We start from the raw sequence: 14675 nt of genomic DNA, 5'->3' as shown, positions 1-14675 counted from the left end.
GTAACCACCTGTATCTATGTTGAGCTAAACGTGAGTTCATACTGATACCTCAAACCCCAGTGCATTACCACATGGATCATTCTTGCCTCCTCTCCTTTCTTATCTGTTAACTCCCACTCCAGTAGGGATAAACATTGCTCCTTCCTTCCATCATCCACTTACTTAATTGCTCAGTTCCACTATACAATAGCAGTATCAGAGCTGTTGATCCCGGACTATGTATTTTGTATGAAATTTAAAAATACTTTGTAATGCTTGCTACTATCCTGAGATGAAACTCATAGATCATATCACCTGGTTGCATGCAATATATTGCCCACACTGCAATATGCAAGAGAAATAAAAGGAAGCTACTTATAACAAAATAGTGTATATTTCAATATCTATGTGCTCAAGTGTTACGGAACCTGGACTGGATCGCCTGACGGAAGAACCAAGCGGCACCTGGAGATCTTGGAGGATCAGGAGATTTATTTCACGCCGCCAGCAGGCTCAGAGGAGAGTGGTCTCCAAAGGTCTGAGCCCTGAGCACAAACAATGGGGGCAATTTATACACTTCTACTTCCGCATACTGGGCACTTTTGGCGCCTTCGCGAAGCGGGGTAAGGAGAAGGACCCGGAAGAGCCCCTGGGCCAGGGACTGGGACTCTCTAGCTGCCTCGGTGGCCCATCTTAGGACACAGATTTTCCTTATCCCAAGCACTCTTATAACAGAAAATACAATGAATAAGGTGCTTGCATCTATTTAAGTTTTGATTGGACATAATATTCAGCTGACCATTATGAACACTTTTGTATATTTGATAATTTGAAACAAATGCTTAAGAAAGACATCTACATATCTTTATCCATTGATCTATATCTAATCACGCATGTGACCGCTGCAAATACAGACTGATTGAAGTAACATTGCTACCAGCAACATGCTTTTCTGAAATGGTATCGTTCTGGCACCAATTTTTGATAATGTGTGGGAGATTTGCCCCCACAGCACCAAGTAATTCTCTAACACCAGCTGGGTGTCCTACAATTCAACCCCATTCTGACACTATCTACCCAGAGATAGTGTCAGATCCCACAGGTTAAGGGCTCAGTCCCACAAGACAGACCCCAACTTCAGATGCCATTCACAAGTCCAGGTTGTTACTTTGTGTAATTGGCCAAATGGCTTATAAATCAGAGGTTCCCATGACCCCCCTCCTTGGGTTCCAATTAATTTTCTAGAGTAGCTTACAGGATTCTGGAAACCAGTTTACTCACTAAATTGCCAATTTATTACAAAAGAGATTCAAAGATATGAATCAACTGCCAGGTCAAGAGATTACATTGGGCAAGCTCCCCACCCAAGGAGTTTTTGTCCTTATGGAGTTTGGGGCTGACTCGGCTGCGGGTGAAAGCATTCTGGCCCATCAATCTGGAAGCTCTCTGAACCTTCTCCTTTCGGGTTTTTATAAAGGCTTCATTACTTAGGCACGATTGATTAAGTCATTGACCACTGGTAATTGATTGAACTTCCAGCTCATCACCATTCCCTGGAAATGAGGGTGTGGGGCTGAAAATTCCAATCTTGTATTCTACTGTTGGTTCCTTTGGTCCCAATGTCCCCACCTTCAGGGGGTTTCCAAAAGTCACCATGTTAACAAAAGCTTAGTAGTGTTTGAAAGGGTTTTTTTTTATGAATAACAAGACACACACTTCACCTTCATGGCTCTGAAGTGACTTCAGGAAGTGAGGACAAGAGACCAAATATTATGACAAAGGATGTTCCCATCATGCTTATTGCTCAGGAAATTCCAGGAGTTTGGGGAAATGTGAGTCAGGAAACTTATTCAAAGACCAAAATATATATTTAGTATAAATCACAAATGTCACAAATGGTGAATAACTTTAGGTAAAGTTCAGAACAAATCAAAGTACAATCTCTCAGATAATTGCAATTACTGGAAAGTTCAAACTATGTTAAAACTATGCAAAAAATACTTACATGTAAAATTTGGTGACATTCTAGGCCCAGATACTTAGGAGTTTTTTGCTTACATGAAGGGACTTTTGAAAATTCTACAGGGTAACTTTCAAGTGTGTGAGACAATCCTGCATGTTTCAGGATGTCAGGCATCCCTGGCCCCTAGATACTAAATATTGGTAACATACCTCGGTCATTGGGACTACTTAAAAAAAAAAAAAAAAAAATCAAATTTCCAAAATGTCCCCTAGGGGGCAGTACCATCCCGTTAAAAACTGTCCTCTTAGGCGGGTAACTTAAAAAACCTAGGGATTTAGGGCTGCTTGTAATTAAAGAAAAAAATAAAATAAAGCAAACAAAAATCTTATTTTTGGCATTAATTTTAAGAATAATTTGTGCAAGTTAAGTATTTAACATGTGCACAAGAACTTGCTATATGTGACAGATTAGAATTATGATTCCAATTTTAATGGTATACTTCAGTAAGAACTTAATCTTGTGATTATAAAGTTGAAAAAGATTCTATTTTGCAACCAATTTTGAAAATAAGTATCGTTTAAGAATACCGGAAATTAAAAATTGTATAAGCTTATTTTATAGATTTATACGATTCACCGATGTTCACGGGAAGGTTTTGCTTGTTAAAACAAAGTTTCTTTTAAAAGGAAATTGACCATATATGCTAAAAAACAAGACAACAGGCCCCAAATGAGTCACTTACGCTAAGCCCCACAACACCCAACTGAGATTTAACTTAATTATAGTTTTGTTTTCCCAGAAATGGAATCTTAAATCAGTCAGTCAGGAAGTGCCTGTTAACACTAGTTGAGTCATCTGCTTGATAGACCCATGCTATTTCCTAAAGCAAAGTAACTTTGTGGTAACCAACCTGCTTTTTTGCCTAGTATAACTTCCTTGTTCCCGTGCCCCTCTCTCTGTAAAAGTCTGTCATTTTTGTACAGCTCCCTAGAGCTCCTTTCTATCCCCTAGATTGGGTGCTGCACAGTTTGAATCAATTCTTGCTCAAATAAACACTTACAATTTTTAATATGCCTCAGTTTGTCTTTATACACACACACACAAACTTAGAAAGAAAATTGGTTATGTTAAAATATATGCAGCCTAAAAGTATTTAGGGGAATTTGATTAAGTTGCAAAGTCCTCTTAGATTTATAAGTAGAATATTAAGTTTTTAATTAAACCTAAGTACTTAAGGAATGTTAGCTTTTAATTTGTTTTTCAATAAATTGAATATTAACTTAAAAACTCAAGCCACAAATAGCCTTTATTGTTCCTTGAACCTGCTTCCAAAGAAAACCTAAAACTCACATGTGTAGCAGCTACCTTCTCTGGCTTCCCTGAGCCTTTACTGATTTCCTCCAAATTGCAGATAAAGACTGTAAGCTTAAACCAAACACAAGCAAGCATTTAATCATTAAGGGAAAAGATGACTAATTTGAATACATTTTTTTTTTTTTAAGAGAGAGAGAGTGCGCACATGCGAGTGGGGAGGGGCAGAGGGAGAGGGAGAGAGAGAAACAGAGCAGGCTCCATGCTCAGTGTGGAGCCTGAGGCAGGACTTGATCTCATGACCCTGAGATCATGACCTGACCCGAAATCAAGAGTCAGATGCTCAACTGACTGAGCCACCCAGGCACCTATTAACTTGAATACATTAAAATTAAGAAGCGCTATTCAACAAAAAGCACCAAGAAAAGAAAGAAAAGCCAAGCCACACAATGGGAGAAAATATTTGCCATACATATAAGAAACAAACAGTTGATAACCAGAATATATAAATTATTCCTACAAAAGAATAGAAAGACTTCGATTAAAAATTCTAAGTAGGGGCGCCTGGGTGGCTCAGATGGTTAAGCGTCTGCCTTCGGCTCAGGTCATGATCCCAGGATCCTGGGATCGAGCCCCACATCGGGCTCCCTGCTCCGCGGGAAGCCTGCTTCTCCCAGTCCCACTCCCCTTGCTTGTGTTCCCTCGCTCGCTGTGTCTCTCTCTGTCAAATAAATAAATAAAATCTTTAAAAAAAAAAAATTCTAAGTAATTTAGGAATAAAAGGAAACTTCCACAATCTTACAAAAGTTTTCCATGAAGAAAATCAACAACAAATATAATTCTTCATGCTTATATTTTGAGTGCATTCCCCCTTTAGATTGGGAGGAGTCAGGGATGTGGATTTCCACCACTTCCTTCCAGTATTGTGCTGGAGGTCTACCCTGCACAAGGAAGAAAGTGGGGGTGTGTGGGGAGAAAGGCATGAAGACTGGAAAGGAATCGGTAAAGTTTTCTTCACGTACAACATTGTTGTTTATGTAGAAAGTACTAAGGAATCCACAAAAAACCCCTGCGAAACTAACAAGTGAACTCAACAATATTGCCAAATCGATTGTATTTATAAATGTTAGCAACATAAGTCAAAATGACACTTTGTAACATCAAAGGGATTTCAAATGACATGATAGCATTGAAACCGGAAAACACAGGAATGTATTAGCAAAGATGCACAAGACAAGTACATCGAAACCAGAAAATATTGAAGAGAGAAATTAAAGGGGACCTCCACTCCCCAAAAATGGAGAGATTACCATACCCGTGGGTTGGAAGACTGAATTTTAAGTTGCCAAACTTTCGCACACTGACCTATAGATTCCATGCCATCCAGCAACTCCACTCCCAGGTGTTTACTCAAGAGAAAAGCAGACATCTGTCCCCACTTACAGACTTGCACACAATGTCCCAAACAGCTTAATTCAGAATAGCACCCCCCCAAAAAAACCCCAAAATGTACATTAACAAGTGAATTATACAAGCCATACATGGTCATTAGAACATTTAGACGTTCTAGATATGCAAAGTGGGGGAAAAAAATCAAAGCTCTCTGGTTTCCTACCACTAACCCCTGTTCCTGTTTCTGATGCAGAGCTTTCTCCCCATTTTGCTGCCTGCAATGTAGTCCTTAGGCCGGCCTCTGCCTGAGGCCTCCTGCCTCCACTCTTCTGGAAATTAGATTGGGTTTGAGTCAACCATCCAACCCATAATCAAGTGAATGAATTTGCCTGGGAGGTGTCATCCTTCAAGAGATGTGGCAGTGCTGAGCTGAGATGGGTTGGAGGACTTCTGAGGTCCTGGGTCCTCGCCTCCAATAGTTACCTGCAGGCACCCCAGTCGGGCCTGCGGTCACTGCTGAGGAGGGGATTTGGGGAGAGCGGTCATTTCTGAAGCGTTGGTTTGGAGCGCCCTCTCGTGGCAGCGCGTCGAACTGAAGCCCAGCGGCCGGTGGGCAGGGAAGCATACCTAGGACATCCCCTGGGCTGGGATGGAGACTTGTTTTGAGGGCTGGAGCAGACCTGTCACGAATCTCAAGCTGAACGGGCTGCAAAGGTGGCTCCCTTTCTTGGAGCAAACATTTGTGCCGGGCGAGCAGAAATCTCCCAGTGACAAGTTTTCCAATACCTTCTTTTTAGGATGTCTCAACTCCCAGCCATGCCATGAAATGCTGTTTCTTCCTCATTCACAGGGTGGGCTCCTGGAATCCACGTTTGTGAACATGGCGTCACATCCTGGACCACAGCCATAGGACCTGGGTAGGCGCCTGGCAGATCTGGACCAAGCGGGGTTGTTTCCCTGGAAACTTGGAAGGAGAGCAATACAGAGACACTAACTGGATAGCTGGGTCTATAATAACGTGGGGAATGTGGGGCAGCTGTTTAGTTCTACTCTGATATCTCCATGTGGGTTGAGTAAGAGAGAGAGCTGGAGAAACGGAGCAAATGTACAGAAAGAAGCCAGAGAGAGAGAGAGAGAGAGAGCCCTCCCTGTGTTCTCCTTTCTAGAAGCCCCTGAGGTCTGGCTGCAGCTAGCTTTTGGGCCCTAAGATGTTTCTAGAACTTATTGGGTATGCTTCCTTATGTCTTAAGCTACCTGAAGTCCTACCACATCTGGTCTTGGTGCCTGTCTCTAGTGCTACTCATTCAATCACTCATTCATTTCTTCATTCAGCAGGTAATTATTGACCATGTCTACATATCAAATAATACTGCCATAGAAACTGGGGAAAGAGCAGTGAACAAAAAAATATTCTTTTTTTACTGTCATGTAGGAGAGACGAACATAAAAAAACAAACACATAAGTACACAACACATCAGATGGTGTTAAGGCTATGAAGAAAAGTGAAGGAGCGTAAGAGGAACAGTGAATGTAGACAGAGCAGTCAATAAAGGCTTCTCTGCTTAGGTGGGACTTAAGCAAAGACCTAAAGGAATCGAAGTAGAGGGAGCCATGTAGCTCCTTAAGGAAAAGCACTGGGTAGAGAGAACAGTAAGTGCAAAGGTCCTGGGGCAGGAGGTGTTTGAAGAACACCAAGGCAGTGACTTTGACTAATGGAGTGAATGAGGGTTGAAGATGAGGTCAGAGGGGTGGAGGAATCTTGAGGGGATAGGCTGTTTGGGTGTTGCGGGGTGGCGGCATGGGGTCTTGTAGGCATTTGGAAGGACTTTGGCTCTTGCTCTCAGTTAGATAGGGAACAATTGGAGGGTTTTCAGTACATGTTATGATCCTACTACATTTTTTTTAAATTAATAATCAGACATTGGTGTTTATTTTGGGAGTCCGGGGAGATCCATTCAAGGTTCTGAGACTGCAAAAGCACCCATAGGCCTGGTGGGTAACACCCCCTGATAGGTGCAGGTCTGGGTCCTTGGCGGCAAATTGGGATGTATTTGTAGGAAGAATGAGGGCTCACCCCAAAATGGGCTGGATTTGGGTCTTGGCCTTGTGATATCTCTACGCTTTTGCCCATTTGATTTGTTCTCTTTTAGGGTCTTCCATCTTTCTTCTCCCATGAGACAGAGCTGAAGGATGGGCCAGCTCTGATCTCCTCTTGCTTAGGAGGAGAGACCCCTCCCCCTGCCCAGCCTTCCCTCGATGGCTTAGGGGGGCTGAGGGGTTATAGGGAGGGGAGCCTGTGTCGAAGTGGAGTTCATTTACTTACTCAGCAACTCTTTATTTACGAATTCTACATGTCAAACCCTGTCCCCAAAGTGACATTAATGGAGACTTTATCAAGAGCCTTTCCCGGGCACCTGGGTGGCTCAGTCAGTTAAGCGACTGCCTTCGGCTCAGGTCATGATCCTGGAGTCCCTGGATCGAGTCCCGCATCGGGCTCCCTGCTCGGCAGAGTCTGCTTCTCCCTCTGACCCTCCCCCTTCTCATGTGCTCTCTCTCATTCTCTCTCTCTCAAATAAATAAATAAAATCTTAAAAAAAAAAAAAAAAAGAGGCTTTCCCTGAGCAGCGGGGCAAAATACCATACATGCTGGATATCAGGGGGCCCTGAATCCTCCCATCTTCACTCATGCCCCATTGCCCGCCCACCCCCCCACCCCCCGCCTCCACTCTATGAAAGATGCTGTCACGGGAAGATGAATGCCAAGACCACAAGTCCTCATTTGCACAATGTTGGAACGGTTCCTTTTGAAGTATCTGTAATCCCACTATATAACCCCTCACCTTCAGGGCTTCAAAGAAGTCTTTCAAAGTCTTGTTACCTGATACCTAGGACTTGCATTGTGAGACCTCGCCTCCTGGAAGAATTTTGAGACCCCTTTCAACAATCCTGCTCGGTCATCTTTACAGGAAACCAGGCACCCTAAACCAGCTTTGACTGGGGGAGGCCCCCAGTGCTCTGTTGTACGCGAAAAACAAGGCCACCCATTGGGATGAGCCGCTTTTCATGCGCTCAAGCACCAAGGGTCCCCTCAGTGCTGATCCTGTGCTGTTATCCAGCCGGGGCGGGGGCGGTGGGGGGACAGTGGATTCGCCTCCTAGGGCTGCCTTTACAAGTGGCTACAAACTGCCCAGCTTTAAAAAGAAATCTATTTTCTGATTGACTTATTTCGCTCAGCCTAATAACCTCCGGTTCCATCCACGTCATTGCAAATGGCAAGATTTCATTTTTCTGATGGCTGAGTAATATTCCATTGTGTATATATACCACATCTTCTTTATCCATTCGTCTGTCGATGGACATCTGGGCTCTTCTCATAGTTTGGCTATTGTGGACATGGCTGCTATAAACATCGGGGTGCAGCTGCCCCTCAAATCACTGTTTGTATCCTTTGAGTAAATACCTAGTAGTGCAATTGCTGAGTGGTAGGGTCACTCTATTTATGGTTTCACCCATAGGTGGAGTTTAAGAAACAAAACAGAGGATCATAGGGGAAGGGAGGGCAAAGTAAAATATGACGAAATCAGAGACGGGACAAACCATAAGAGACTCTTAACCATAGGAAACAAACCGAGGGTTGCTGGAGGGGAATGGGGTCGGGGGGATGGGGTAACTGGATGATGGACATTAAGGAGGGCACGTGATGTGATGAGCACTGGGTGTTGTATGCAACTGATGAATCACTGAACTCTACCTCTGAAACTAATAATACACTATATGGTAATTAATTGAATTTAAATTTTTAAAAAAAGCTATTTTCTTACAGTCCCAGGAGCTAAAAGCCTGAAATCGTGGTGTCGGCAGGGCCATGCTCCTTCCAAAGGCTCCAGGGAAGGACCTTCCTTCTTCTTCCAGCTTATGTTGGCTCCAGATTTCCTTGGCTCGTGGCTTCATCCCTGATGTCTGCTTTCATCTTCCCATGGTCTCCTCTGTGTCTGTTTGCTCTGCTCTGTCTTTTATAAGGACACTTATTATTGCATTTAGGACCCACCTGGATTATCCAGGATGATCTCATCTGGAGATCCTTAACTCAACTACTTTGGAGGTAGTTTCGTGTTTTTGTTTTTACGAAATGAGGTTAGAGCCACAGATTCGGTGGGCAAGTACCCCCACGCCCTAAGGTTCCCTAATGCAACCACTGGGGGTTACAGTGTGATGCTCAATCTTATGTGTCAACTTGACTGGTCTAAGGGATGCCCAGGTAGCTGGTAAAGCACTATTTCTGGGCGTGTCTGTGAAGGTGTCTCTGGGAGAGATTGGCGTTTAAATCAGGAGACTGAGGAGAGAAGGTGGCTCTCACCCGTGTGGGTGGGCATCATGCAATCTGCCGAGGTCTTGAATAGAGCAAAGCTGAGACCTCCACCTACTCATGCCCCTGGACCTGGGTGGTCCTGGGTCTCGGGCCTTTGGAATCAGACTAAATCATACCACCTCCTGGATCTCCAGCTTGTAGACGGTAGATCCTGGGACTTCGTGGCCTCCATCATCATGTGAGCCAATTCCTATCATACATCTTCTCATCTATATATTTATGGATGTATCCTATTGGTTCTGTCTCTCTGGAAAAGCCTGACTAATACACTCTGTCTAGTTATTTGACTTCTTCCTGCTCTCTCAAGCTCCTGCCTCCTAAAAGCTGGCACCTGTCTTGTTCCTGCCATAGGAAACGGGCTCGGTTCTGACTCTCCCTTGCTGCTTTGGCCCCGTCCAGCCTTCCAAAACTGGGCTGGTGTCTCAGTACGGTGTAACTTCTGATCCCTGATCCTTTCTCACCTCCAGCGCAGCTTGGGTCCTTGCGGATCCCTGCAGTCCTGCGTGCTCCCAGCTCTGCGGTTCCTTTCCTGCATCCCTGAGACTCCACTCCTTCTGGGCTTGGTCTGACCCTGGTTCTCGGGATCCCATGCTGCTATTCCGACCGGGCTTTGTGACACCCAAGTACGTTCTCACTACGTGCACCTGTAGCTGAGTGCCGCCCACAGGCCACGCCAGCCTTTAGCTGCAAAGTGTGCGCCCGGTAGATGGAATTCTCACCTCTTCTCTCTCCTTCTCTTCCTCCTTATATCTTTTCCTCCTGTTCTAGTTTTTCGATCCTATCACATGCTGGATTGGTTCGCTACAGCCTCCAGAATGCTGCAGAATAAGCCGTCCCTGACTACGGGGGCTTAAAACAACAATCTTTTTTTTTTTTTTTTCCCCTTGCAGGCAGGCTGGGCAGTTCTGTTAATTTAGGCTTGGCTGGGCTGGGTGACTGCCTCAAGCGGGAGCAGCTTTGCTTTCCACCGATGGCCTGCGGGTTGGCAGAGACAGCTCTGATGCACGTGCATCCTTTCTGGAGTCCAGTCTGCTGGGGCGGCAGCTACCCAAAGGAAGTTCTTTGTAGGGGAATGGCAGAAACACGTGAGGGCCCATAAGACCTGTGCTTGCAACGGCTTGCTGTGGCACTTCTTCCATTGGCTGAAGCAAGGCACGTGGTCAAGCCCCAACTCAAGGAGTATGGAATTACTCTGCCCCAAATGAAGCCATGGCGAGGCTGTGGATACAGGGCCGGGTGAAGAATCGGGGCCAATAATCCCATCTCACACCTGGTCAGTGCTCCTCAATACGGACTGTTCACCCCATGCGTTGACTTGTACATTCTCTAGGTTTTGAATGTGTACCCAGGAGCATTGGAAACCAGCGTCTGCGAGGACTTGAACTTGATTTCCTCAAGGGATTGCTGTTGGGCTGCAGAAAGCACAGGGGGCCGATCTGCCTGTGGTACTTGGGAAAGATCGAAGAGCTCTTGCTGAAAAATAACAAAAACTGGGAAACCTCCACCAGACATGACGCGGGGCTTTTAAGATCCAGGTCTGGGGCTCCATCCCTGGGGACCCGAAACGTCCATTAGCAGGGCCATTAGCATGCGGTGGCCAGGGCTGAGGCCAAGGACGAGGTCTCCAGGCCAGAGCGAAGCTTTCGTTTCCTCTGTAAGACTTCAGGGAAAGGACTAATAGGAGGCCTGTGCCAAGAGCGGGCCACACATTATCTCACTTAATGCTGGCCGCGGCCCTGGAAAGTGGTATTTTTAAACCCACGAAATGGAGCACTTACATCTGTGCAATTATAATGCCTCTCCCTGGGTAATCACTTGGATGGAATTTTGTTGAGTGTGATGCAGTCCATTTCCCAGCATTGCTGGAAAACTTTGAAACACAGGTCAAGTACCCTCACCTTCAAGTTATATCAGGAAGCTCACTCAATGGAAAATCCGGTGTCAGAAGAATATCTCCATTACGTGAGCAGGAAATGCCTCAGAGACAGCCTGCAAGACCTCCTCATCTGCCCCCTTTGCAGCCTGGAGGATGGGGCTGCTTTGTGCTTCCCCCATTCATTTGCTGACACCAGTCTTGGGTCTCTAGGTACCATGCATGGGACGCTCTCTGGTCTGGAAGCAGGCTGAACACCGGCCCCTGCCCCCAGACCTCCTGGAGGAACGGGAGACCCTCATGGCCCCGAGGCTTGGGACATCTCTTTCCATCGGCGTAGGTTGTCACCTTTGGTCATCTGCAAGCCAAGTGAGGGCTGTCCACTCTTCAGCTGCCTTTGGTCAACAGCTCACTTGAGAGTCCATGTCAAGAGGCTTTGGTGGCTGGGGTGGAGGTGACAGAGGGCAGGCAGAAGGAAGCACTGAGCTATTTCCTGCTCTTCTCCATCTTTTATTTTCTTCTCCGATTCTCGTCCGAGTCCCTCCCTGGCTCCTTACTTTCCTGTCACCGCACCTGGAAAATTCTCCCTGCCATCCCGCCCTCTTCGTGCTCCCTTCTTCGCTCCACATTCTCCTACAACAGCAGTGTGGTCCTCCTGTCCACGTGAATCAGATTCTGATTCAGCCAGCTCTAGAGAGGGGCCTGGGTTTCTCTCAAGCTTCCAGGAGATGCCGACGCTGCTGGTCCATGGACCGCACTCTGAGTAGCCAGAGTATCGTGTTTTACAAAGGACTACTACATATATGATTCCCTTGTTCCTTGCCACACCGAGAAGGAGTTGTTTGCAGGTGAGGGGGCTAAAGATCAGAGAGCTGGCAGGACCGTGTTGGGAGCCACCTGGGTAACATCAAGGACTCAGAACCCGGGTTTCTGATCAGCAGCTCGATGCCGGGTTTATACTGCTCAACTAGGAGGACGCAAGGGCGTGAAGCCGTGGGCTCCACCTATGTGTTTGAAGTCACCCATGCCCCTGCCTCGACATCGCGGTGACTGTCCTATTATTCCGAGGACCCGTTGTTCCTGGCCTACCAAGGTGCCCCAGTAAAATGAAAGACTTCAGAGAAGGGGTGTGTGGCCATAGGCGGAGAGCACGCACATCTCAGAGGGCAGAGCTCCCGGTGTCCCTGTGTGAGATCAGGTGTGCTCTATGGGTTGTCCTTGGCTGTGGAAATGGGCCGTATAAATTATACACAGAAATAATATACATTCTGCTGCAAGCTGCCAGAAGGTCTTGTGATGGCAGAGATGATGGATTGCCTTGCTGGGGAATGGCAGGCTGTTCCAGGAGACGAGAGAGAGAAAGAGAACTCGAGAAGGGGGCGGAGGTTGGAGCCAGGCGTCCAACTTCTGCATTTCCTGTCAGCAGGGACGTGTGCTTTTCTCTCTGGCCAAAGCTTGCTGCCCTTTGGCAAAGGACCTACATTCTCAGAGTTGCAGATCGTGGGCAAGAAAGAAGGTTGAAAAGGGTCTAATCCGTGAGTGATGATTTTGGGCCCGGTGAACCTGAGGATGTCGGGTAGGGGGTGAGAGAGGCTGAGAGCCCAGCCCAGCCACTGCGCCGCTGGGGAAACAGAGGCCCCTCGACAGGGACACCTGCCCGAGGCCTCCTGGCTTCTTGAGGGCAACGTGCTGGCTTCCCAACCGTGGCCTCAGGTTTCTCCTCTCACTTCATCTCTTTGCCTGTCCATGGACCAAGCTCTTGTCTGACTTTTCTTTTCTTTTCTTTTTTTAAGATTTTATTTATTTGACACAGAGAGAGAGAGAGCGCAAGAGAGGGAACACAAGCAGGGGGAGAGGGAGAGGGAGAAACAGACTCTCGGCTGAGCAGGGAGCCCGATGCGGGGCTCGATCCCAGGACCCTGGGATCACGACCTGAGCCGAAGGCAGACACTTAACGACTGAGCCACTCAGGTGCCCCTCGTCTGACTTTTCTCTAAGCAGGAGAAAGGGCTCCGGATTCAAGACAGGTGGCAGTGGGGAGCAGCCTGCAGGGTCTTGGAGAGAAGTGCTCATTCACGGGGTGCACCCGGAAAAAGGCAAAATCTCTTGGCATCAGGGAAAGACATCAGTTCAACAGGTTGTCACCCCCTTGGATCTCTTTTCTTGGGCCACTGTTCAGCTGACATTTCAGCGTGCCTCCCATTACAGTATGTCATTTATTCGCCTGCCCCTCAGTAAACGCCGCCCGTCCGAGGAGTGGATGAACTGTGTGCTCAGGCCATTCCTCCCTTCAGGTCCTCTCTTTCTTCACTGAGAAACCACACATGACATCCCCCCTCCGCCAGCCAGTCCTGTGCGCCAAGTTGACCACCCAGAGGTCAAGGCCATGGTCTCTGCCCCCGGTGACCATTGTTGCAATGCTCCCGTGTAAATACCATGCGTGCGACCCCGTTCTAGAATGATGCTACTCAGAGCACCTGTCTGTTTCCACAAAAGGAGCTTGCACCAGACTGTAAACCAACACACCCATCGCGCCACCGAGAAAGTCTTACTATGAGAAAGGAAAGTCCGCGACCGCCCTAAGGCCTGTGCTTAGCAAAATAGCTGATGTGTCTTCTGGCACCAGGTTCTGTCTCCTCACTGACCCAGCGATAATTGTGGGCTGCTGATCTGTGGGCCACACGCCGGGAGCCCTGTTCTAGAGCACTTTCTGTGCATGGGGCACACGGCTAAACACTGCGTGGGTATATGTACAGTATATAGTATAGACATATACATATGTGTGTGTGTTAATTACGTTCCTTAAATTAGGTCATAAAATAAATTTTTTTCTCCTTTTTGGTGTATAGTTCTATTTTAATTTTAACACTTGTATATGCTCGTGTAACCTCCACCATAATCAAGATACAGAAGAGATCCATCACTCCAATGAACTCCCTCCTCCTATCCCTTTGTGGTCACCTTCCTGCCCCATCCAGAACCCCTGACTACCCCTGGAAGGCAGACATGAGTGGGGGGCCAACTCGGACGGTGCAGAGAGGGGCACCATCCTAGGGAAAGAAGGAGCATGGGCACCCGAGACTGCATAGAGCAGAACTCAGCGAGAATCAGCTCCTGTGATCATGTCCCTTTCCCTAAGGGCAGACCTCGAAACTCTGCTCATATCCAACTGCGAAGGATCGGGGAAATAGGACCTTTGTTCTGGATGGCCATTGTGTCCAACCTCTCCCTACAAAATAGGAGGGGTGACGGTTATAGTCTCAGCCACAACAATGAAATTCAAGAATTGTCTCGTTTCTTTATTTTTTCTTGAAACAAATCAAGTGTGGGGCTCCCTCCAGCACACCCTGGCTCTGCTGTCCAGAGCAAGGTGGGGAGCGACCCCCAGTGTTTTCCGTTATTCCCTCGCGGCTCAGTGCAGCTGACAAGGGTGGGTCTTCGTTCTCTGGGGGACACTGTGGCTCTGAGGAGGGGACAGGAGATATTCCCTCCTGAAGGCCCGGCCGAGGGACTCTGCCCCTGCCGTGAAGGCCGCGGCCTTCATAGAGTGGCCTGTTCAGCATCTCCTCAGCCACCCTCATCTGGGGCCGTAGCTTTAGGGCATTCCATGGCATTCTTGAGGAACACTCCGAATCCCAGGGGTCCCTGACATAGTCTCGGGAGTCTCAAGATTAAATATTCAAAATTAGTATGAATTCTTGGGGCGCCTGGGTGGCTCAGTCGGATAGGCGTCTGCCTTCAGCTCAGGTCTTGATCTCAGGGCCCTGGGATGGAGGCCCATGTTGAA

This window comes from Mirounga leonina, unplaced genomic scaffold (genome assembly GCF_011800145.1).
Source record: "Mirounga leonina isolate KUSES-001 unplaced genomic scaffold, KU_Mleo_1.0 Mir_82, whole genome shotgun sequence".
Classification (NCBI taxonomy): domain Eukaryota; kingdom Metazoa; phylum Chordata; class Mammalia; order Carnivora; family Phocidae; genus Mirounga; species Mirounga leonina.
The sequence above is the reverse complement of the archived record's forward strand: the minus strand, read 5'-3'. Positions refer to the sequence as shown.